The 26,963-nt window shown below is 38.2% G+C and overlaps 1 protein-coding gene and 1 non-coding gene across 6 annotated transcripts in view; one reads left to right on the forward strand and one right to left on the reverse strand.

The window, feature by feature from the left end:
• Positions 1-26,963, reverse strand: part of LMNTD1 (lamin tail domain containing 1) — a 440,677-nt gene that overhangs the window by 179,416 nt on the left and 234,298 nt on the right. The gene's annotated exons all lie outside the window — the stretch shown is intronic.
• Positions 15,375-15,447, forward strand: TRNAK-UUU (transfer RNA lysine (anticodon UUU)). The gene has a single exon. It is a non-coding gene; the product is annotated as a tRNA-Lys (tRNA).

The following is a 26,963-nucleotide window of genomic DNA, read 5'->3' on the forward strand; positions in this document are numbered from 1 at the left end:
CACTTCCTTGTGTTATCCCATTCTGAGTGATAGAAATTTAATGTCTATGCCTTCAGCCCTGGTGGGGCTTTAGGTTTTGACAAAGGGGCACTCTCCCATGATATAAACCTTAACTCCACGCAGCTTTTTGAAATTCCAGGGTTATACTTCTAATTGCAGTCCTGACTTTTAACAAATACATACACATAAGCAGATGGCAAAGTGGATGTTCATAAAACACAGTAAGTTTTAGAACTAACATATTCATCATATGTATGTGTTATCATATATCATGTTATCTTGGGTGCTTTTTCAGGCACCCAAGATGGTACCTTGTGTTACAGCATAATCTCTTTAAATTTGACTTTATGTAGTATAGACAATCAGGGTTATTATAAGGCTTCTTTCACCAACTTCATCTTTTTGTCTAAAAAGAGCTGATAAGAGGTGAGTCACTGGTACTGAACAGGACTGGCTGTACACAGTGCTCAAGAGAGATTCTCATTTTCAATAAAACATATGAATCAAAAATTGTTGGTGAATATATATTATGCTTGAAATTTTTACATTAAAAGTAGCTGATCTTATAAAATATGACAATAGGTTAATGCACAGTTTAATTTAAATTTTCTCCAAAGTCCCTCAATTGTCTGGGTAATTGAAAGAAATATCTTGTAATAACCTATAATGAAGTATAATCTGCACAAATATTGAATCACTATGCTGTACACCTAAAACTAACACAATATTGTAAATCAACTGTACTTCAATGAAAGGAAGGAAGGAAGGAAGGAAGGGAGAAAGAAAGATCTTCTTAAAAAGAGTGGGGGGTTGAAAAATAGAAAAAGCCATGGAGGCGTGGAATTATTTTCCCATTAGTTTTAACTTTCTTTTTTAAAAAAATTGACACCATAATAATAACTACCTCTAAAACAATGCATATTGGAAGGGAGAGGGCAGGAATTGGGGAAAGAATCATAAGGCCTACAAGAATATTTGTGATTATCTTAAACTAGTCCTATATTTTTAGGACTACTTTATTATCTTAAACTAAACTATATTTTTAGTAATGGAAAACATACACTACTACTCCTCTACTATTCACAACGCTTCACTTCTGACACAGATGTGTGGGTTTTCCACACCAAGCAATTCTCTAACTTTCTGGACTGGGTGTCCTCCAATTTAACTCAATTCTGACACTATCTGCCTGGAATTAGCATCAGATTCCACAGTTTAAGGGCTCAGTCCCACAAAACTACCTCCTGCCCCCCAACTTTAGCCACCAATTGTAAATTCAGGTTGTTACCAGTGTTAGATAAAATAATAAGGAATCTACTATAGTTAGAGAGTGCTATGGAATGAACTGTGCTTCCCCCAAATTCATGTGTTGAAGCCATAACCCCCAATGTGACAGTATTTGGATCTGGGGCCTTTGGGAGGTCATTAGATTTAGATGAGGTCATGAGGGTGGGCCCTCATGGTAGGATTAGTGACCTTATAAGAAGAGACACCAGAGAGTTTTCTGTGTGTGTCTCTCTCTTTGCCATGTGAGGGCACATCCCAGAAGGTCGCAGGTTGCAAGCCAGGAAGAGAGCCCTCACTAGAACCCAACCATGCTGGCACACTGATCTCAGACTCCTAGCCTCCAGAACTCTGAGAAAATAAATTTCTGTTGTTTAAGGCACCCAGTCTGTGGTATTTTGTTATGGCAGCTCATGCCAACTAAGACAGGGCATCAAGTGGTGCTTCTCTCCTGTAGTAATATTTCAGCTGAGACATAAAGGATGAGTAGGAACCAGACATGTGAAGAATGAGAAAAGCATTTCAGGTTGGAGAGAACATGTGAAAAGGAAGTGCTGTTAAGAGGAGAAGGATGCCTTTGAGGGACTGCAAGAAGGACAACATTACCAGCAGTGAAGAGCACAAGACAGGGCTGGAGAGGTGGGCAGGGGCCACATTAGATAGGAGCTTGAAGGCAACAGTCCACATTTTGGGTTTTATCCTATGGGCAAGGTTTAAATTAGGGTAATGATATAAACTAATTTTTGTTTTAAAAAGATCACTGACTATTGTCTAGAGAAGCCACATAGGAAATTTAAATTTTCTATTAGTCATATTTTTAAAGTAAAAAAATACATACTAAATTAATTTTACTGATATATTTTATTTAACCCAACATATCTAAACTATCAGATCATTATCATAAGCAATCTAAAAAATTGTTGGCATCCTACTTTTTTTTTCATACTAAGTCTTGAAATTCAGTATGTATTTTAAACTTACAGAACATCTCAATTCAAATGAGGAGCATTTCCAGTGCTCTGTAGCCACATGTGACTGGTGGCTACCTTATGGACAGTGCAGCTCTAGAGAATGAATCAGAGGGACTGCAATGCAAGCAAAGAGCCCAGATTGGAGGCTACTGCAGAAGCTGAGATAAGCACTGCTTGGATTAGGATAGTAACAATAGAGTTGGCAGAAAGTGAATGGATTTGAGACTAGTCTGGAAGGAGTTAAAAGAAATAGACATGAAGGAATGTGAGGTAAAACATTAAAAGGTAAAATACAACCAGAAATAAACCATAGGATAATTCTAAGACTGTTCCTAATTAATGCTTTGATCTTGTATTTCCTCTTTGTAGAAAGGTTATATTTTTACTGTCACTTATGATTTAATTATTTTCCTTTTTGTATCTACTTTCATTTTTGATCAACTGCTTTTCTGCCTTGGTCTGCTTCAAAATTCCTGTTTCATCCTCTTTTCATCTGTTTATTTAATTCAACTTGATTTAACAGACATAATTGAGTGACTGATTTGTGCTAGGCTTTGTACTGAACACCGGGAAGATAAAATAAGGAAAGGTACTCATATTAAGAGGCCAAATATAATATATGAGACCTAAAGCATTTACTCTTTTTCTCTCAATTGTCTTGGTTGTTTAACAATAAAGCATGTTCTAGTTTCATCCAGAACATTCTCAGAGGATTGTGTATATCCCTATTTTTGGCATAGTGTCTGATCATTCAATCAGGGTCAGTCAGAAAGACAAAAATCACTCTACAGATTTTGAATAAAACATGGTTTAACACTAGGAATTAAAGATTTACTACACCATTCCAAGGGCTAGGAGAACAAAGGTTAGGAAAGCCCCTGCAAGCTTTCAGGAAATCTAAAAGTACAAGATTATCAGAAAAGCTGCCTCCACGGACCTCAGCTGTTTCAACAGATAAAGTGATTCCTAGGAGAATGCTTGGAAGCCACTGGCAAAACCTCATGTGAACCATCCACCAATCCCCACCTGCCTGCCTATGGCTGCCACAGTAGAATAATGGATTTTCCTCTTTGGCTAGGGATTCTGGGAAATGTAGTTCCCAGGCTCCTCCCCTGTGAGGCAAGGAAAATATAGAAAGAGGGTGGGCATGAAGCTGAGATACACAACCAGGCATATGTAGATTGGGCCTGTGGTTGGTTCTGGGATAAAATATTGTATGGCTGTAAGCCTCAAATACTCAGTTTCAATTTTGTGCTGTCAAATACATTTTCAATTAAATTTCTAACATATATATCTTGAATAATGTTTTTCTCCAGAATCAGAAAGTACCTTGAGGAGTTTGAAGGCAACTAAGCCCTAAAAAAGTATTGAGAGGTTGAATATACAAACAGGAAATGGCCAGACCATATATAAAAATAGAACTTTGATCTACAACCTGCCTAGGAAACCAAACCCTTTACGTATAATAAACAACCCAGGAAGCCAGCCAGCTATAAGTCTGGTTGAGGAAACCAGATTGCTATCTCTAGTGACAATCCAGGAAACTAAACAATAACTTCCGTAACTATCAGCCCCAGATGGCCAGGACTTGATTAATGACTGTCAGCTTCCCTCATTTTTGTCCCCACTTCTAACTTAGTACCAACAAGGGGAAGTTAGGTATGCACTTCTCATCAATCACATAAGATGCCCCATTTCTAGCTAGCCCTGCCTACAGCTTCTCCATGCCAACGACACTCAATCATGGCACACCTGCAGCCTCTCCTTTTTTTCCACTATGAAGATTTCCCACTTTGCTCTTCTCATCGGTTGGTTTTCTTTTTTTCCACAGTATTAATCAAGCTAGGATGTGATCTAAGAAGAAACTGTACTTTGTAAGGTAAATACTACATAAATTTCTAGACACCAATTTTCTCATAAGTAGCAGGCAGTAGGGCACAATGGTCAAGTGCTTGAATTCTGGAATCAGAAAAACAGACTTTAAATCCCATCATGTTCACAGTCTAGCTGTGTTAAGGTTATTAATTGCTTAACCTTGATAGCCTGGGTTTTCTCATCAATAAAGTGGGTAAAATAATGGTATCTGTTCTTTGGGGTTGTTGGTAGGATTGAACCAGGTGATGGTTGTAAACTGCATTACTTAATTTAGTATTATCATTATCTTCTCTTTCCAAGCTCATGACCTCCGTCTTGGTCTACGCATAAATTACCTCTTAATTCATCATCCTTCCTCCATCTGATCCTTCCTTCAGCGCATTGAACAAGAAGCAACCAAGTAAATCTTCCTCAATGGTTATCATCTCATTCCCTTACTCAAAACTCCCCAGGGCCTTTAAAGATAACCTACCTTTCCACAACTTCTCATACTCTCTCCTACAAGAATGACCTTCTGCTGTAGCCAAATGTGTATATCCATTGGTCTAGAGGCATCCCCCAAAGTCCCATACACAAGACCATTTTCCCTCCACTGTTCACATTTGGAATAAACCCTATCTCCTTTCTCAAGATCTGAATCCTACATTTCATTTATGGTCCAACTTAAATCCTCTCCCCCGCCCATTAAACCTTATCACACCACAGCATTCCACAGCAATTTCTTTCTCTCTAGAGTCCTAAAGCTTTTACTAAGCTCACTGAATCATATCCTGAGTTGCAATATATGTAACTTTCATGTATGTGTATCAAAACCTCAGTGAGACGATAATATTCCTGAAGCAGGGGCAACAGTTTATTCTTTTTTGTTTATTGCTGTATACCAAGCATAAAAACAATAGTTGTTATTCAGAACCAAAAATGTTTCTGTTGCTTTGCCAAACACTTCATTTTATCTGATTTAATTCGCTCTAGAACTCTTGAGGGAGGGAGGGAGGGGCTATAATTAGCCATTCATCAGGTGAGAAAATTCAAACACAGAGGAGTTGAATTATTTGCCCAAGGTCACAGAATTAGTAATGATGGATTTGAATCACCTAGGTATCTCTGACTCCACAGTTTATGCTATTAATTAACATTCTGTGGATCGATTAAACATACTGCTTTATGAGATCTTGCCAGACATGCATATAAATTTTCTCTCTTTGTTGCCAGTGTCTCCTTGGGAAACCCAAATACGGGATTCATTTTAGAGATTGTGTCTTTCTACAGTAGAATCAATTTCCAGAGACATTTCTTTTTAATTTGTAATAGAAATCTTGAAATAATCAGGAAAGTACCAGAGAGTACATCTCCTTAGCCATGTAGGTTGTTCAGAATTGAGACGCTGAAGAAGAAATCACGTCAGGCTTGTGATCTCTTCATGTTTGCCATTCATTCCTATTTTGAGCAGAATTGAGTGCCACTATTCACTACTGGATTTGAAGATACATTTCTCAGGTTCCAGCTAAGAAGAAGAATCATTTTTATTTATAGCATTTCAAAAATATATGAAGATCAAAACTATTGTGAACTTTTAAATATTGAATATACCATGACTTTAGGGTGAAAGAGGGTATTTTGGCATTTTGGTTTTTTTACTTGTCTCTCTCAATAATCTCTGCATTCATTTTCAAAATGGTGTGGGAAAATAGGAAGATGGTACAGTTAGAAAAAAACCTTGTCCAAAGTATCTTACAGTATTAATTCTTTAATCGGATAAGCACATGAACTCTCCTGAATCTTACTGAAATTTTAAAAATGCCACCTAAATTTTAAAACTTGACCATTCAAGGACGTTGAACTGACCTGGCTCTTCCTACAATCCATGGTGAGGTAAATTGGGAAAATGCAATCCTGACAAAGAAATTCTAACCCAAAGAGGGTAATGTTAAGCAAAGATCCTTCTCAAAATATACTTAAAGAAGCCATGTCTTTATTTTATTCTTGTTTGTTCTATAAAAATACAAATGTATAAGAAGGAAATGATAATTTCAGTCAACATTCAGTGGTAATTAAAAGCAACTGTAGTCCTCAGGCTGCTTCTTTCCAATAAGATCCAGTGATCAGAAGGAATTGGAAATGATTACATGTTAACTGGAACACATTTCTGTCCAGAACTGAGCTTTGAAGCATGAAAAAGGCACAGTGGTGGCCCCTGTTTGTGTTTCTATCTGGGGCTCTAATTTGAACTTCAGTGATTATTCTGTCAGACTTCTGGCTGTGCAAAGATCCAGAAAGTCAAAGCCACCTTATTCTTGTACTCTGTTTCATGCAAAAAAATAAAATAAAATTCCACCAATTACCATGCTTGCATTTTGTGGAATAGCTCTATTTAAATCTATTATAGGTTAAACAAGAGCATTTGTAAAATTCACAGCTCAGAGTTAATCTGGCTATATCCCAGGGCACCCAGTCTGAAAAGTGATTGCAAGCACTCATGGAAAAGAAGTTAGCAATAGCCTATAATGGAAAACAGTCTGGAACAATTAAATTTAGCTTGGTTTTCAAATTAAGAAATTCATCCCATGGTTGGTTTTTCATTTGAAAGCCTTCTTCAAGTCCCATTAAAAATGCTCATCCTTTTCTGATACTCAGTTAGTGCCTCCAAAATGACATCATCGTCAGTGATAAGGGTAAAAGCAGTGAAAGCTGTAGTGCCTCATGCCAGGAATTACTCGGTCATGGAAAGCACCTGGAGGCTCTTGTGGTTGCTCTGACTTCACAACTCTGGACTGGGAATTCTGTTTTCTGTGGCCAGGAGGGAACAGTGAATTCATAGAAGTCCTGATGGGGAAAATGAGGATGGCTTGTGGCCCCTACAGAACTTGGTAACTTACTATATTTGATGTGAAGTATACAGTCCTTTTCTTTTCTTAGTCTAAATGCACATGAATCTTTTTGATTCGTGAATCTCTGCTCCTCATTCTTGTAATGAGACTCTAATAGCTATTTAGAATATTTTATATAAAATTTTCAAAGGACGTGATGTCACTCTTGGAGCTTTTAAAATTTCTTTTCGATATATGAAAACTGAATGCCTATAAAAATAACAAGAATATGATCCTCCTACCTCTATCCATGATCATTCATGTTTTGCGGTACGCGGGCCTCTCACTGTTGTGGCCTCTCCCGTTGCGGCGGCATGTGGGATCTTCCCAGACCGGGGCACGAACTCGTGTCCCCTGCACCGGCAGGCGGACTCTCAACCACTGCGCCACCAGGGAAGCCCCATTCGGTGGCCTTTTATTACCAAAACATTTTCCTCAGGAAGATAAAGGGGAGAAATGCTCTAACGGAAAAGCAGATTATGATTCGTACGAACAAGCTGATGCTCTCAGATGGCATATTCTTGTCATTCATTTCATTTCATTTCATTTCACAAATGCCTTTATAATGCTTCCTATGTTCCAGGTACTGTTCTCAGCACTTTACAAATATTAATTCATTTAATCCTCATGTCAACAGCATGAAGTAGGTACGATTATTAACCCCACTTTACAGATGATGAGACTGAGAGACAGAGAGGTTAAGTAACTTGCCTGCAATCAGATAATAGTGGAGCCAAGATTCTGAAGCCCTGCAGTCTGTCTCGTGTTTATTCTAAACCCTCATGGTGTGAACAAGCACACGGCCCACACAGACCATCAATAAAAGCTGTTCAGTGGTATGGTCTTTGAGATCAAATGGTAAAGTCATTAGTATTTGGTTATATAAATATCACAGCTTAGAGGCAGTTTTTCATGTTTGTCATATTAAAAGGCAAAATTTTCTAATGCTGCCATAAAATCTCTAGCTGCATATGATAAGAAAAAATGTACATGTCAGATGTTTTGTCTGTATGGCTTTCCTTATTAACATGCAGTGGCTAGATCTTTAACATATAATGCTAAAATAAAAACTAGAAAGAAAATTACATACATATCACAATAAATCACATTTATGTAAATTAAACATATCTGCAACATGAAACCATAATACATGTTTTACAAGTACACATGCAAAAACAGAAAAGGATCTACAGCAAACGCATTAGAAGACTTTAAAGAAAACAGGACCAGAGCTTTGCAGGGACCATTAATCATGAACTGAGGCTTGAGATTAACTCAACCCTCTGATCCCAAGTCTGACGCAGAGAGAAAGCATCTATCTAAACATTTATCCATGCATGTGCAGAAGAATCCTCTTATCTATGTATTCATTCACGCCAACAAGGGAAAGTGAGATGGTTTTCTGTGGATTAGATTATTAGATTATATAACAATTATATAATTAACAATTATATGATTAAGTATCCTAAAGAGTTTATAGCCTAAGGAGATGTTTATATCAATTTGTGTCTATTGATATTTACCATATTAAAAGTTAATACTGAGGATATTTAAATATTTGTTTATTAATTAAAAGATAACAGTGGGCTTCCCTGGTGGCTCAGTGGTTGGGGGTCCGCCTGCCGATGCAGGGGACGCGGGTTCGTGTGCCACGGAGCGGCTGGGCCCGTGAGCCATGGCCGCTGAGCCTGCGCGTCCGGAGCCTGTGCTCCGCAACGGGAGAGGCCACAGCAGTGAGAGGCCTGCATACTGCAAAAAAAATAATAATAAAAATAAAATAAAAGATAACAGTGACAAGCCCATTACATGTTAATATAAATAACCTATTTTTAATGAGAAATAACTATATTTTCCAAAACAAAAATTTTAGTAAGAAGGGAGTCGCTTTTTTACATTTTTGCAAATATCTTGATGTTTGGGTGAACTGAAGACGGTTGGATCCACATGCCTGCTTCTGCATTCTCTCTATTGCCACGTGTTGCTTTGGCTGAAGTATATGAAGAAAAGCTGGCCTCACACAGATATGTAGTTGGAAAAGGAAGGCCACACTGTAATGGTCTTTCAAATAATTGTGGCTATTCTTCTTTGATACAGTACCAAAACTTGATAAATGCTAGTTTATGAATGGTTATCACAATGTGGAATCTGAAACCATATCAATGAACTTTTCATACTGTTTTACGTTAAAATTCACAGAAACTAACACAACATTGTAAAGCAACTATACTCCAATAAAAAATAATAATAAATAAATAAAATTCACTGGTCTATGTTATACTTTGAATGGGTCTTTCACCCATGCTTGCTTTTGTAACAACATGTGTGGATCATTTGAAAAATATTGGTTCCCTGAGTTATGCACATCTCCCAAATGTTGACATATTTCATTGAGGATTATCAAAATATCACATTTGTTAATATCTGCATAATAAACACAAATCTCATCCTAAAATTCCCTTTTAAATTTTGGGAAGCTTCAAGATGCAAATTTTTCCAAAATTTACATTTTCATTTGAAAGCTTAAATTTTATCATTGGTACCAAATGTCAGTTATTTTCCTTGAAGTGACAGACCTACTTTATTCATTTTTGATACAATGATAGTTTGTAGCTATTCTTTTAAGTAAAAATGTTGTTCAGCTTGCAACTCAAACCATGGCTTTTCCTATAGATATTCCATTTTGGGTATGCAAAAGGAGTGATTAATGTGTACAGACTATTGGAAAGACGTGTACTCGGGCTGAGATTTAATAAATTTTCACGGTTTCATCAAAGACATGGTAGGACTTGCATCTTTTTTAACTGTGGGTGCATGGCAGTGAAGAACTCGTTATCTGGGGCTACCTCCTTGATTCCTGAAAAGACACCAGCAGGTTTCCCTACCATTGGTGCAGATGTTAACACAGTAAATAGAGAATGACATCTCAGCATCATTATCATCATCTTAACATCAAAATAGTTTCAATGTCACAGGGTCCCCAGGGGTCCACAGACCACACTATTCAAACTCAGCACCTAAAGAATTTACATGCTAAACATTTCCTAACATACCTAATGCGAATTGAATCAGGCACTTCCTAAGCCTCGAATAAGAATGAATCTGGAGATTTCAGGGCCATCTGTTCCTTAATTAATATTATTTGCCTTAGTGATATTTGAAGTGTCAGTTTTTAAAAGAATCAAACACTTAAGTGAATTTTCAAAGGTTCTTAACTTCCTATTTCAAAAGAATTTCACAGCTTCCCCAATGAGATTGTCAGTTAAATCAGTGACCAGTTCTTTTACTTTATGGCTTATTCAGAAGGTAGTTCTGAGGCTGTTTCAGACCTGAGCTGGGTCACTGATCAATACTTAATCAACCTACAGACTACAATTCACTAAATCAGTTTTTTGGAGTCACCCATCCAATTCTGGTTCCCAGATCATCCCTACTACATTAAAATCTACAGAAACACTGCCAGAAGTATTCTAGTTCCTGTCCTAGAGGCAGACTCTCAGGGCCCTGAAATTGATACTCTGAGGATAGTTTCTGTGTTTCTGTACCCGCCTCCCCACCACACCCCCTTTTCTTTCGCTGGTTACGGAGCGTGCTCTTACATTATCAGACAGGGAAGGGGAGAACGAGAGCCTTATAGCACATATAATGCATGAAGAGCATGAGTAAATCCCACTTCATTCAGTCAGTGAACACTTCCTGATAGCCTCATAGAGGCACTGGACTGAGCACAGGGAATTAGGAGCAAGAAGGATGGTAGAGACAGTATAAAGAAGGTGAGGTTACAGTTCTTAGCCTCCATAAACCGAAAACAGGTTTGAGAGGAACAGCTCTGAGCCATGTGAAAAGAACAATAATGCATTGAGGCGCTAGCCAATGAGAAGTCAAATGAGTGATACCAGGTCAGCATTGTTCCTACAACTCCACACACTCCTGTCTGCATGGCCTTTACGCTCAGTGGTCCTTCAGCCTGGAAACTTCTTCCCTCAGCTCTCCGAACTTTATGCAACTTTCTGCTCAAATGTTACCTTAGCAGAGAGACTTCACTCTAAAATAGCACTCCCCCACCCCAACTTTCTCTTTCTTACTGTGTTTTCTTTTAATGCACAGGTGCTACCACCATATGACATTATATATTTGTGTGTTTGATACTATCTCCTTGCTCCATTTGAATATAAGTTCTCAAGAACAAGGATTTAATTATTCACTGCTGTATCTCAGAGCCTAGAAGTTCCTGGTACCTACTAGGACACATTAAATATTTGCCGATTGAATGAATGAATACATGAATGCTATAGCAGATCAGAGCGGGGAGAGGAGATCAGAGGCCCTAACCAGACGGTGAAGAAGTATTTCATGGGCTGAGGTTTGAGCCGCGTCTTGAAGGGTGTTTCTCATAGGTTGGGCCAATGAACAGAGTAGCCTACTTGTCTTACAGGATGCAAGTGAGATGTCATCTTCTCAACAAGTCTTGTTGGGGCCTCCAGGACCAGATGAATTGCTACTGCTTTGGTGTCCTATAATTCTCCATGCTCTCCACCATGGTAGCATTCCCTCCAGTGGACCTTGTCTCCTCATTACTTGCATGGCTGCTCCAGTAGCATATTTGCTCTGGGATGATAAAGGCAGTATCTTATTCCTAGTTGCATATCCAGCCATAGCACAGATCCTGCTACCCCATCAATACTTGTTGACTGTATTATTTGATGAACTAGGCAGAAAGCTCACCTAGAGGAGTGAAAAGCAGGTATGGACCAAATTAGGGAGATTTGTAGAGCTAAGGAATGGAGTTTGGGTGTTGATCAGGGAGATGCTGTAACAGTCTATTGTCTTAGCAAGGCCATAGGAACATGGTGAAGCAAGTGAAAAAATATCCAGTCAGAGAGACAAATTGTAACCATATTGCAATGTTCTAGGCACAAAATAATGAAGCCCTGGACCAGGGCAACGGGAATGGTCATGAAGGAACAGATGTAGCCAAAGTTCTTGGTGACTGATTTGATGGGAACAGCAGCCACAGATGATGGCGTATTTTAAGCTTGGTTGACTATGAAAGGGTGATGCAGTCACTTTGGCCTATGTTTCAAATCTTAAGGCTCTTAAGAAAAGAATATTTGGCAAATTATTCACCGTAATGGCACCATTTCTTTATCGTGGTTGTACTTCACACTAGAAGCTGCCAGAATTCATTTATGTAGCCTATATCCTGATACTAAGCTTTTAGACAAACTCTAAAATTCTAAGATTAAATTCCTCTCCTAATTGCTACCAGTTATCTATGAAAAGAAATGAATGTCAGGAGATGAAGGCAAAGATAATGAAATGCTAAATTCCATCAAATTATTCTTTGGAAGGATCACAGAAGAGAGGGCTCTAAGAAACCTCAAGCAAATAAAGCAAACAGGGTTTACCTCTCATGAAAATTACTAAGGCAGAATATGGGCTGAGGGATTCACAGGCCAGGCCGAGGTGGGTGGGTAGAGGAGGTGGGAACACAAGTAGCAGGGTTTTTCTCTTCCTGCCTTAGAGGTCAGCTCTAGTGTCTTCTATTTTATTTTATTTTTTTTATTTTTTTGCGGTACGCGGGCCTCTCACTGCTGTGGCCTCCCCCGTTGCGGAGCACAGGCTCCGGACGCGCAGGCTCAGCGGCCATGGCTCACGGGCCCAGCCACTCGGCGGCATGTGGGATCCTCCCGGACTGGGTCACGAACCTGTGTCCCCTGCATCGGCAGGCGGACTCTCAACCACTGCGCCACCAGGGAAGCCCGTGCCTTCTATTTTAGAAACAAGAAAGTTGCCGTAAGGTGGAGAAGAATGATGAGCTACCAAAAAATCAGTTGCATCCAAATGTCATGGACCTCAGTGAGGAATAACAGTTTTCTTAGAGAAGAATCAGTGTACTACTAGCAAAACAGAGCGCATAGATGTTGGGTACACTGAAATGGCAGCAGTCCACTGTACTAGCTCAACCTCGTTCAAGTCAAAGTGGATTTTCTCGAAGGAAACATGCCAATTGAAATTGGGCCTGGAATGTTTTCAGGAAATGAGGCAGCTAGAAAGACTCTGCTCCACCTCTCCTCCTTCTTTGCCTCTCTCTGCATATGCTTTCTGGTCTTTTCTTATAGATTTCTTCAGCTTAAGCATAGTTTTTGCTTTCTCCTCACGTTAGCTTGTTATGGCCCTGACTCTACCTAACAGCATCTCTTACTGTTCTCCTTCAGTGTCTGCACTGTCTGCTAATTGCCCCATTCTTTCAGGTTCCTAGTTCCAAATTCCTAAGAAAGGAAACTGATTGCTAAGATCATTGTATGTCAAGGTATTCGTGTCAAATGTGATACACTGCACACTAGACATTGCTATCTATGGATTTCCGACTAGTCCAGTGCTAATTATTATTCCAATCAGCCTAGTGAGGGTGGGAAAAAAGTGTTCTTAACCCCCCTGGCCAGACCACAGGCAGAAAAATTTCCTTTAACAGAGGGTATTGGAAGAACAACTTTTGTTAAATAATCTCTCATAAGTGAAGTACCAAGCATGATGTCAACTATATTCCCCTAGTAACTTTACTTTCCCACTCTCTCAATCAATTATTTCACCCATTCTAGTACCCTCTCACTACTCACTCTCACTGCATTCTTCCCTGGAAAACATATGAAACAAAAAGGGACACTTCATTCCCTTTTCCCCAAATCCACCACCCCCTGGTCCTATCCAAGGCTGTACCCACCACTTGCGCTCTGAATCCCACCCTACTCCCCTTCCTGAGGATTTCCTTCCAGCCATGATCAGTTTTCTAAAATACATTATGTATTTCATTATGTGTCTATTATCTATGTTTTCCACTTATGTCTTCCCACTAGAAAATAAGCTCCTTGAGACAAGAATGCCACCTGTTTAACACTATTCCCAACACCTGAATTACTTAACCACAATTAATTTTTGTGGTCTATTTGACAAATTTGAGTCTGGTAGCTGCTCAGTAATAGTACTACTCTTTCCTATAACTTCATCCAGTGTTTATTTGGGAATAATTTCTATTTATAGAAACTTTCCTTAAACAAGATACACAGACAAATCTATATGGTAGAAAAGAACCTTTATTTTGTTGGTCTTGAAAATCGGTAACATGTTGATGTGCATATGTTTTCCAAAAAGATGAATGTGTTTTCCTGATGTATTTTTCAAGACCCATTTAGCTTAATCAATCCATACCTTCAAATCGATGAGCTTCGTGTTATGCACAAAGCAGAAGTAAAATGCTTTACTTTCAGGGAGCTTATAATCTAATAGGACAACCATAGTTTCACAGGCAAGAATGCTCATCATACTTTGGTTTATAAAAAGAAAGGTTTGAAATAATCCAAATGTCCTTAACAACGTATTTGTCAAGTAAATTGTAATTGGTAAAGAAGGCTGTCACATTTCTGGAATAGTAAAGTATCAGGAAGAACCCAAATGCCCACTTATTGTGTGCTGCTTGAATAAACTTAGGTCACACCAACAAAACGAGTACTATGCATCTGTGATCATAAAGATATACTGTTAAATGAGAAAAGCAATGAGTGTAGCATGTGCATACTATGCCATCTTAGAGCTGAGAAAGAGAAGCAATACAAACACACACCTGTTTATTTTAGAAATGCTAAACCAAAAGCTAATGACAACGTTTACCTTTAGTGAGAATGGGAACTGGGTGAGGGAAGAGGGACGGAAGTTCGATTTTCAAAATATTTAGTAGATTTTACTTTGGAAACATAAAAAGGCTTTATATCATCCTTAAAAATCAAAACTTAAAAAATAAATCCCTAGGGCTTCCCGGGTGGCGCAGTGGTTGAGAGTCCGCCTGCCGATGCAGGGGATACGGGGCTTGTGCCCTGGTCCGGGAGGATCCCACATGCCGCGGAGCGGCTGGGCCCGTGAGCCATGGTCGCTGCCTGCGCGTCTGGAGCCTGTGCTCCGCAACGGGAGAGGCCACAACAGTGAGAGGCCCGCGTACCGCAAAATAAATAAATCAATAAATCCCTAAAGTTAGAAAGCTAAAAGAAAACAGTAACTTATTTTTTGAGTTTTGTGACTTAACCACTCAGAGAGGGGTTATTTCAAGGTTACTTTAAAACAGTAATTTTGCTGTTTATCCCTGGTGGGATATATTCTAAGGACAAAAGGAATGTAAAAAAAAAAAAAGTCTTTTCAATAATAAAGACTTTTCAATAATCATAATGTTAGTACAAATATATTTTCCTTCTGAAATTTTTATACGACAAAGCAAATAAATAATTATATTATTCTATTTAGGAATCAAGGCTTTCAGTGAAAGAGGAAAAAAAAAGATACAAATACAAACTAAATAAAAATCCTGTAATCAAAATTTGAATCGAAGGCATCCCCTGGTGGTCCAGTGGTTAGGACTCGGCACTTTTACTGCCATGGCCCAGGTTCAATCCCTGGTTGGGGAACTAAGATCACACAGATGCACAGTGAAGCCAAAAAAAAAAAAAAATTGAATTGAAAATATTAGTATGAACTTCTCAACTCTTTTCTTAGCTTTGACTACTGAAAAGGTCTGAAAGCAAATGATGACCCAGCAACAAACCTGGAGATTCTAAATACCATTCTCCATGAAAAGGAACCTTGAAGTTGATTCAAGATCTAGGTCAAGAAATGTACAAGATGAATGTAGATCATCTGGTTGAACCAGAAAGTCCTGAAAAAAACCCTCAACATCTAATTTGAAGATGCTCTCGCTGCCCAAAGACAGGACAGTTTGAGCATAGAAAGGAATAACAACAACAGTAGACTGAAACATATTAAATATGTTTTTAAACCATTTGTTTACAATAATACTTAAAAGTCCATTCGTAAACATTGCCAGATGTTAAGGAATTAGCTTATTATTCTGAAAATTAATGAAGAAAAGAATCAAGCATTTATATGCCTTTCCTATACTTTAAGGTAACCACACAGTTGATGTAGGAAAGCTATGCTTTACAGAAGAATTTCAGCTAATAAATGAAGAAGAAATTATAGAATGAGATTATCTCAATTTTGCAATCCCTAATGGAATAATTGGTTTAGGTGGTCATCATAAATGGCTGTTAAAATTGTTGATGAAATGGAAAGTTTATATAATGAAAAGATTTGCCTGACATTACTTAACAAAAAATTGATCAATTTTATCATAAATTGAGAGACAACTAAACACGATGTCCTCCTGATATGATGCAATACGAAGTACACGACACCATCTATGAAGTGTTCTTGTAAAAAAGAAAAAACGTCAAACCTGATTCTGATCAATTTACAGAAATACAAGGGACTGAGGAAAATAATAAATGACACCACAGGAACACAATTCAGCAAAATCCACAATGTGAGATACTTTATAATATTTTTTCAACTAATAAATTGCAAGAAAAATAAACAGAAGAAAAATGAACCTATATACTAAAAGAACACCAATTGCAATAGTGAACCTGCTGGGATTCTGATTAAAACACACCAACTGTTGAAAAGAGGAGAGAAAAAGAGAATAAACATATCATGTTCTCAATATCATTATTACTTTTTGCAGAAGGGATATTCTGTTTGGGCATATGTTTTAAAAAAACCAAGAGTCCATATTTTGCATAGGTTCATAATGAAGTATTTACAGATAAATGAGATGATGTTTGAGATTTACTCCAAAATAATCCAACGTGTAGAAGGGAAGGAGATGGGGGTAGAGGGGAAGTTGAAACAAATTGGCCATATGTTGATAGCTGTCGAAACTGGGGGATGGGCGCTTGGCAGTTCATAATAGTATTATGCCTATTTTTTATGTGTCTGACAATGTCTGTAATAAACATTTTAAAAAAGTTGTCTCGGTATCTTTATTCCATTTTCTTTCAGTTCTTTTTGGAAAACTATGACATGACTTATGGAAATAAAGAACTATGAAAATCTCTTTTAAGAACAGTCTGAAATAATAATGAATTCTCTAAGCATCAAATCTTCCCTACCCTTCATCAGTTATTGAAAAAGAGGGCTATTTCACACACCAACTGACATGAAATATTTATAGAAAGGACCCTTGACTAGAAGGTTTTGATTTCATCTGAAGGAAATACAATAATTGAGTTAGAAAAAATATGAATTAAAAAAGATTGTTTTGAGATTAGTTTTCCCCTAAGGTAACATTCTATTAATTTGACATTCAGTAGGACTAAGGTATGTTTTCCAATTTGCCAAACACCTGTCACTGTATAATGACTAAAATTTTTATTTTTTTTCCTGTACAATCAAAACAATAGGACAGCTTTTTCTAAACTAAAATCAACACCCACCCCCCAAACCTGTTAATCTTCTTTTCTACAATAAGTCTGTCATCCATCACGTGCCTGAGTTGACAATGCTTCACAACAATTCGGCCATTCCCCAACCAGACTGACATCACCATCTTGAATCATGAATATATCTCAACTACAGCTATAAGAATAAAATGCTGCAAAAGAATGAATGCACTGAGTCAACTGAGCTTAATCAAAACAAACTTTACATAGTTCCAAATTTCTAGGAAGCCGAAAAATAAAGACAACATTTAACAAATGAAAGACGAGGTAGGAGCAGGATGTCACCACTAACAAATTACATGAGTTCAGAGGATCTCCTGAAAATTGTATATCATGTCCAAATGAAGGCATAGATATAATATTTTCAAATATGTGCACATGTGTTGTCATAATGAAGGCAGCATCACAGAGTCCCTGAGAGTTCTGCCACGGATTATGCTGAAAACTTCCTAGAAAGGCAATGTTTCTCTGTTACTTTACAGACAACACAGTGATACAGTTAATAGTACAGGTTCAGGGATGTGACTGCTTGGGTTCAACTACCAACTTTACCATGAACTGTGCGGTTCTCAGTCTTGGTACACCTTGAGACATAACAGCAGCACCTTCTTCCCAGGTTTTCAGGAAGAATTTTGGATGTAGCTCTTAATGAATAAACTATGCACGGTGTTTTGATGCATAGTTACCAAAGGGAAATGTCCACACCACACTGACATTTAAAATCACTGTATCTGTATTGAACTTCTCTTGCCAACACAACATTTGGGCTCTTGGGTGAAGACTGCTCATTGTCCAGTTTGTCATTCATTGATTCCTTTCTCCATGATAGTGGGGCACACTGTCACCTGGAGTAAAAAAACTACCAACCTCCTTTGCTGCTGGAAGCAGCCTTGTACCTATGTTCTAGTCAGTGAGAATCAACTAGAAGTGATGTGTGGAACTTCCAGGAAATTTTCTTGAAGAAGGTGAGTCAGCTCTCCCTTCTTTTCCTCCATCCTGCCTCCTGGAATGTGGATGTGATGGCTGACGCTACAACAACCCAACTGGACCATGAGGCCATGCACTGAGGACAACAGGGTAGCTGAACAGAAGGAATCCAAAACTGTGTAACCCTGCAGCTGCCCCACCAGCCCTGGACTTCTCACTTCCAGACCTTTTCATGTGGGAGAAAAATAAAGTCTCAGCTGATTTTAACCACAAGGCTTTTGTTTTGATTTGTTTCACTATTATCGTTATTGTTCTGTTTGTTACATGCAAACAATCAGGCCTTTTAGATCTGGTCAGAGACAATAAACATTGGCTGAAAAATATATTCCATTTGTCAACATCTGTGCCAGTCCATGTGCAGGTGAGAAGAGAACTACAGACTTGCAGAAGATGCTTATCTGAGATTGTGGACAGGTTAAGAAAAAATAGAAGCCCAGTAAAGGAACAAAGGCACACAGTCATGTGATCAATATATGGATCATGTGAATCGATGTATGGCTATGACCCATAATTAATATAGTACAATATAAACAGTACACAGAATTTCTTTGGAGACTTGGGACAAAAGAATTAAATAAAATGAGAAGAAAAGACATCTAGAGATATTGTTGATGGCTCTGGAGCATGATGAGAGGAAAAATTTATGCAATTCTTGGGGCTTGAGAATGAGTCAAAGTATTTTGGCAGCCAAGCACTAAAGTCAGTAATCTATAGCAAGTGACAGCCTCTAGACCAAAATTGTCCCTAGAATGAATCCACTCTGAATTTAATAAGGAAAACATTCCTATCCATACTAAGAATTATTAATGTAACAGCAGCCTTTTTTATTTTGTTTGTTTCACCGGTTATGGATCAACACATGACACTATTCTAAGACATTGTTGGTTGCCCCTTTCGTAACAGCAAATGCAAATTCAACACAATCAACACTAAAAATCCCATCAGTCTGGCTGACCTGGATTGTCTGTTAGAAGCTGACTGATGGGTCTCACGTTGTACTCTGTGTAACAGCCAGAGCATGCTAAAACGCTCGCCTCTGCTTTGTGGCTGACCTACCTCTTCGATAGATTGATTTTTAATTGTGCAACATGTCTTATATATGCAGCCCCTTGGTATTTTCTAGTTACATTCCGAAGCTAGAAAGAACCTTCAGCATTCATCTTGTGCAGCAACCTGGCTTAGGTAGATGCCAAATTGAAAATAGCTAGGTGTGGTGATTATCCAGAAAGCTTTAAGACAAAATTCCCCGTTACAGACCCCATAACTAACTCAGCAGTCCAGTCGACTATTTTATCACAAAGTTTGCAGTAAATTCTTCCTTACACAAAATGAAAAACATGCAATACACGTTTTAATGTACTCCTTTTCCCTTGTTTGGTCCTCTGTGGACACAAGGAATAGCTGATCTGAATCTTTAAGGAAAGCTCTTCTTATTCTTGAAAACAAACAAAGTCATCCTTGACTTTCTTTAAACTAAACAGTTTCAAATCTCTCAATTTATTTCGTATAATATTTGCATATTTATGATTCTTTCCTCTGCATCTGTTCCAGTTTCTCCGCATTATTTTAAAGGTCTGATGATCCAAGCTGGACACTTTGATCTGATAACATCTAATATGAAGTATGGAGGAAAGATCAATTTCCATATATGACCCATAAACTTGTATATATCTTGGTATCATTTCTCATCCCTAGCACACACATGTGGACACTCACACATACACAATACACACACATGCACACACACACACCATATGGTCGATGATGGAGTCAAATTCCTTTTCTATTATACCTCTATCTAGATGATGGTCCCTGACCCATATCTGTGTATCTTAGACCCCCATCAGGGATCTAAGAATACAACTAGACCTCATCCCCTTTAACCTCCATTCTGTTTTTATATATGACTATTTGTGTCTGTTGTAACAAGAAGGTTGTGAGCAGTAGCTGTGGTTTAGAAGTATTCATACCCAGTATGGAAATTATTTTCGGGGTAAGATAGGAAACACAATGCAAAACTGGCTCCAGTGAAAGTCTGATAAATTACAGTGGAGATCTACATGATGATTGCCAGTATACTTGTGCCAGGGACCTTGCAACAGGTGCATGAAGTATATATTTTACTCCATGTTACAGATGAGGAAAGTGAGTCACAAAGAAGTTAAATAACGTCCTTGAACTAACCACGACTACAAAAGACAGGATTTTAACCCATGACTGTCTGACTCCTGGACTTGTGCTCTTAACAATTTCATTCAAGTACCTACAAATATGGATGTGTCTAAAGAAAAGAGAATTTGGGTGAGATTTCTCATACTAAAGAAACTGAGAAAAGCTAGAAGATCCACCAGAACCAAGCAATGGTAATTGTTTAGTCAATACAAAGAGTTTCTGTAGAGTGCCTACCCTTAGCTTAAAATGGTTTTAGTATTAATTCCAGAAGGATGATGTTCAGAGGCCACTTGATTATTATTTCATTGGTGATAGCAACTGTTTTCTTTTTTTTTTGAATTTTATTTTATTTATTTTTTATAGAGAAGGTGCTTATTAGTCATCCATTTTATCCACATCAGTGTATACATGTCAATCCCAATCGCCCAATTCATCACACCCTCACCCCTACCCCCCGCCGCTTCCCCACCTTGGGGTCCATACGTTTGTTCTCTACATCTGTGTCTCAATTTCTGCCCTGCAAACCGGTTCATCTGTACCATTTTTCTAGGTTCCACATATATGCATTAATATATGATATTTGTTTTTCTCTTTCTGACTTACTTTCCTCTGTATGACAGTCTCTAGATCCATCCACATCTCAACAGATGACCCAATTTCATTCCTTTTTATGGCTGAGTAACATTCCATTGTATATATGTACCACATCTTCTTTATCCATTCGTCTGTCGATGGGCATTTAGGTTGCTTCCATGACCTGGCTATTGTAAATAGTGCTGCAATGAACATTGGGGTGCATGTGTCTTTTTGAATTATGGTTTTCTCTGGGTATATGCCCAGTAGTGGGATTGCTGGGTCATATGGTAATTCTATTTTTAGTTCTTTAAGGAACCTCATACTGTTCTCCATAGTGGCTGTATCAATTTACATTCCCACCAGGAGTGCAAAAGGGTTCCCTTTTCTCCACACCCTCTCCAGCATTTGTTGTTTGTAGATTTTCTGATGATGCCTGTTCTAACGAGTGTGAGGTGATACCTCATTGTAGTTTTGATTTGCATTTCTCTAATAATTAGTGATGTTGAGCAGCTCTTCATGTGCTTCTTGGCCATCTGTATGTCTTCGTTGGAGAAATGTCTGTTTAGGTCTTCTGCTCATTTTTGAATTGGGTTGATTGTTTTTTTAATATTGAGCTGCATGAGCTGTTTATATATTTTGGAGATTAATCCTTTGTCTTATGATTCATTTGCAAATATTTTCTCCCATTCTGAGGGTTGTCTTTTTGTCTTGTTTATGGTTTCCTTTGCTGTGCAAAAGCTTTTAAATTTCATTAGGTCCCATTTGTTTATTTTTGTTTTTATTTCCATTACTCTAGGAGGTGGATCAAAAAAGATCTTGCTGTGATTTATGTCAAAGAGTGTTCTTCCTATGTTTTCCTCTAAGAGATTTATAGTGCCCGGTCTTACATTTAGGTCTCTAATCTATTTTGAGTTTATTTTTGTGTATGGTGTTAGGGAGTGTTCTAATTTCATTCTTTTACATGGAGCTGTCCAGTTTTCCCAGCACCACTTATTGAAGAGACTGTCTTTTCTTGACTGTATATCGTCACCTCCTTTGTCATAGATTAGTTGACCATAGGTGTGTGGGTTTATCTCTGGGCTTTCTATCCTGTTCCATTGATCTATATTTCTGTTTTTGTGCCAGTACCATATTGTCTTGATCACTGTAGCTTTGTAGTATAGTCTGAAGTCAGGGAATCTGATTCCTCCAGCTCCATTTTTTCCCTCAAGACTGCTTTGGCTATTTGGGGTCTTTTGTGTCTCCATACAAATTTTAAGATTTTTTGTTCTAGTTCTGTAAAAAATGCCACTGGTAATTTGATAGGGATTGCATTGACTCTGTAGATTGCTTTGGGTAGTATAGTCATTTTCACAACAAGATAGCAACTGTTTTTTTGACATGAGTGTTGAAGTGGTTTTGTTACTGCTTATGGATGTGCAGTTAGAAATAACCTGGAGTCTGGGCAAGAGTAGGGAATTAGCACTATATAATAACAAGTGGAAAGTGCAGTTGCAAGCACTAGTTTAAAAAAAAAGTCAATGAAAATGAATTTTCTTTATATACATATACAAGGCCTATTTGAGATTTTTTTTTTTAATGTTCCCCAGATGGTTTGGCAAAGGAGAAATATATAAGAGAAAAGACGAGAACAAGTGAGGTTAGATGTTAACAGTAAGTTAGGGCTGTCAGATTTGCCAAAAAAAGACAAGATGCCCAGTTAAATTTGAATTTCAGAGAGACAACAAATAATTTTTTAGTATAAGTATGTCCCAAATACTGCACGCATACTCATACTTAAAAATTATTCATGATTTATCTGAAACTCAAGTTTAACTTGGAATCCTGCATTTTACCTGGCAACTCTACAGTGGATAAATTCAGATAGGGGTATATGAGTGTTCATTGTTCTTTACTCAACTTTTCCATGAGTTTGAAATTTAAAAAAATATTAAGTGCTTTCTATATATTTATTTATTTAACTATACTGTCAGTTGTCTTCATATTATTTTAAAACGTTGTTGTGTAGAAAGGGAGAATGATTTACATTGTATAACTGTATTTACTGCCTAAAGACTTCAGAATAGGAGTAGGAGGAATGAAACTGGCAAAAGGCACTCAGCTATACAGCAAATGGTCTGAACTGGGAAGGCTCTTTGTCCCCAGGGGCTCAAGATTCTCCTTCCTTGTCCCGAAACACCAGGCAGCTTGGGGGCGCCAACTGGGAAAATGCCACCATACCCCTCCCAGACTAAGAGACACCCAAGTGGCCTGGCTTGGGGATACCGCTTCACTCCTTCAGGCAGCACCGGCGGGGACAACTGAGAACTTATCAGCACGAGATAAACCAAGCAGACTAAAATAAGGGTCCGAAAATTAAACTGCCATTGTAATCACAACACGTAAAAGTAGACCAAGTGCTAAATCTAAATCTGCTAAAAAAAAATATTTAAATAGGAATCCAGAGTCTCCTAACATAAGAGATAGGACACAAAGAACTAAGAAAATCAGAACTTGAATGAGGAAAGACAGTTGATTGACACCAACCCCGACAGGAGTCAGATGTTGGAATTATGTGATAAGGCTTTAAAGCAGCCATTAAAAAATGCTTCAACAATCGAGTACAAATTCTCTTGAAACAAATGAAAAAAACAGAAAATCTCAGCAAAGAGATAACATCAATTCTCTTCAGGAGTGTATTACTACATTGAATAGTATTTATTATTCAGTGGATAATGTAGATTTCTCCAAAGCAAAGTCTTTGAAGTAAATGTAATAACAGTAAATATAGTCAAAGAAATGTGATAGAGACAGCTTAATCAAGTACAATCAATGTCCAAAATGAAAGAAATGATGTTTGAAAGGTCAAGAAAGGAATACAAGCTATCTGAGCTTGTTTGGAATTCCTATTCTCAGAGTACCAGTGTTAACAGAGGAATAACTTCAAAGTTATACTAATCTAAGCAATTGGAGTCCTACTTGCCTTAAGGCCATTGCCAAGAATTTAGCAAGAAGATCAAATGTCAAAAGTCTGTAACAAACAAAAGGAGCTGGGTTTTCCAGCTATTGCTCTACAATGGGAACTGAAGCATTGCCGAGATGAGCAAAAGGTTCCCCGAGCTATTTTGTGCAGGCTTATGCCTAGCGGAAGTGAAGTGTAATAACGGCAACATAGATGTAGTCTCTAGGTCCCCACCTGGTAAGAAGACACATGCTAAGAACAGTTGAACCAAACTGCAATTAACCAACAGAAGCATTTGGTCATTACAGGTACGATTAAAACAGATAATTTCCACTTCAGAAGTTTTCCTAGCCCTACTAGGTGTTACAATAGCAATAATTCTAGCACACGTTTATTGTGTACTTACTATGTACCGGACACTGTGATAAGCATTTTATTTGTGTTATCTCATTTAATGCATATAGCAACTCTCATGGTAATTATTATTATCCCCATTTTATATATGAGGCCACACATCTTGCTTAAGAAAACTGCAACTCCTTGTTGAATCCAACTCCCTGCTTACTCTCTAACTGCATCCCTTCAGTTGAACATTATTCCATTTTAAATTCATGACAGTGAAACTTAAGGAATTTCTTGATGCTGCCAGCGTTCATACTACACTTCCTTAGGTCACTAACTTTTACACTCGTAGGCAACCATTCACAACTTCGCCTCAAACTTCCTACCCCTCCCCACTGTGCTCACTCACAGCTGATTACTTCTTACTTTACTGAGAAAATACAATCAGAAGAGAAATCCTGAATCTGCACACTCTGCCTTCTCTCTTGTTACTATAGATGAACTATGTGCTCTGTGTTCCTGTCTCAGGGGACCCTTCTCCTTGTGTCTTAGACCCCACCCTCTCCTATCCAGGGGCATCCTTCAGCAATTCTCCCATTTCTCCCCTACATTATTATTTTTCTCTTTTCTACTGAATCATACTTCTTAGCATACAAACATGCTGTTATTCTCCCATCTTCATAAAACAAAATAAATGAACACAAAACAAAATTCCTCTTCCCTCTCTAGCCACTAACCATATACTGTTCTCTTTGTAGCAAAATTCATTTGTCTATACTTGCTTTCTCCAGTTCTTCTCTTTAAAACACACTCTAAACAGGTTTTGTTACCCTAACACCACTGAACATATTCTTGCCAAGGTCAGCAATGACCTCCACATTGCTAAATTCAATGGTCAATTCTTAGTCCCGTTTGCGCCTGGCTTTTCAGCAGCATTTGACACAGTGAATCACTCGTCTCCTTGATAAACATTCCTCAGTTGGCTTCCCTTGGTTTTCCTCCTTCCTCCTTGATGCTCCTTCTCCTTTGCTGGTTCCCCATCATCTATCCAACCTCTTAACATTAAAGAGTCCAGGACATATATATACACTACCAAACGTAAGGTAGATAGCTAGTGGGAAGCAGCCGCATAGCACAGAGAGATCAGCTCGGTGCTTTGTGATCGCCTGGAGGGGTGGGATAGGGAGGGTGGGAGGGAGGGAGATGCAAGAGGGAAGAGATATGGGAACATATGTATATGTGTAACTGATTCATTTTGTTGTAAAGCAGAAACTAACACACCATTGTAAAGCAATTATACTCCAATAAAGATGTTAAAAAAAAAAAAGAGTCCAAAATTCAGGTCTCAGTCTTCTTTTCTCTATCTTTTTTCACTCCCTCAATGATCTCATCAAGTCCCCTGGTTCTAAATATCTTCTTTCTGCTAATGACTTCCAAATTCTTATCTCTAGGCTATGTCACTCTCCTGAATTCCAGACTCAAATAACCAATTGCCTACTCTCATCCCCCCTTTGATATCTCAGTATGTCCAAAACCAAATTTCTGATCTTCGTCCCATATCAGCCATAGTTCTGGCAAGAAACAGGTGGCACAGTTAATTTAGGTAATTTGAGGACAGTTTAATAAAGGAGCTATTTACAGGGTGTAGGGAAACCACAAAAGATAGCACAACACTCCAGTGCTAACAAAGGCACTACTGTCCCATCAACCCTGAAGGGTAAAGGAGTAAAGGGAGGAAGCAGTTGTCACCGGGGTGCAGAGGGAGAGACAGAGAGACAGAAAGACGTAGAAGGTCCATTGACAGGAGCTGTGATCCTTGGTGGAGAAGTACAAGAAGTTTAAAGCAACTCCTCCTACCCTTGAATCTCTTAGTGTTCCCAATTAATTGAACATACCTGGAAAGCCAGGGAGCAGAGCTGAGGAGCTCTGTAGAGGTCAGCCTCGTGGGGCACAGAACAAAATGAAGAAGGGTAGACAGTGAATTTATAAGGAGCAAAGAAAAGATATCCTTCCCACTCCCAAAACAACTGCACCTAGGGTCTCCCCCCTATCAGTTGATGGAAAAGCCCTCCTGCTTTTTGCTCCAGGAAAAAACAAGGAGTCATCTTTGATTCTCACGTTGAATCTGTCGGGAGATCTCACTGGCTCTACCATCCAAATGTATTCAGACTCTGACCACTTTTCACCACTTCCACTGCTACCACCCTTGTTGAGTCAGCATCACATCTTGCCATTTACATCTAACAGCTCTCTCTACTTCCACCCTTACTCTACATGAAATTTTAAACACAGTAAACAGAGTAAGTTTTTATGTCTTTCTAGGAATTTATCTATGTCTTCTAAATTGTCTAATTTCTTTAAGGTTGGTAGACATGTTCCCTGTTTTCATTTATGAGTCTAGTAATTTCAGTCTTCTTTTTTTTCTTGGTCAATCTAGCAAAAGGTCTGTTAAAATTATTAGTCTTTTTAAAGAATTAGCTTTTGTTTTTATTGATTTTTCTCTAGTGTTTTTCCATTATTTATTTCATTAATTTCCTTTCTCTATTATTTCCTTTGTTCTGCTTGCTTTAGGTTTATTTTGATCTTTTTCCAGTGTGTTAGACGGAAATTCAGGTTACTGATTTGA

This window comes from Pseudorca crassidens, chromosome 11 (assembly GCF_039906515.1).
Source record: "Pseudorca crassidens isolate mPseCra1 chromosome 11, mPseCra1.hap1, whole genome shotgun sequence".
In the NCBI taxonomy this organism is placed as follows: domain Eukaryota; kingdom Metazoa; phylum Chordata; class Mammalia; order Artiodactyla; family Delphinidae; genus Pseudorca; species Pseudorca crassidens.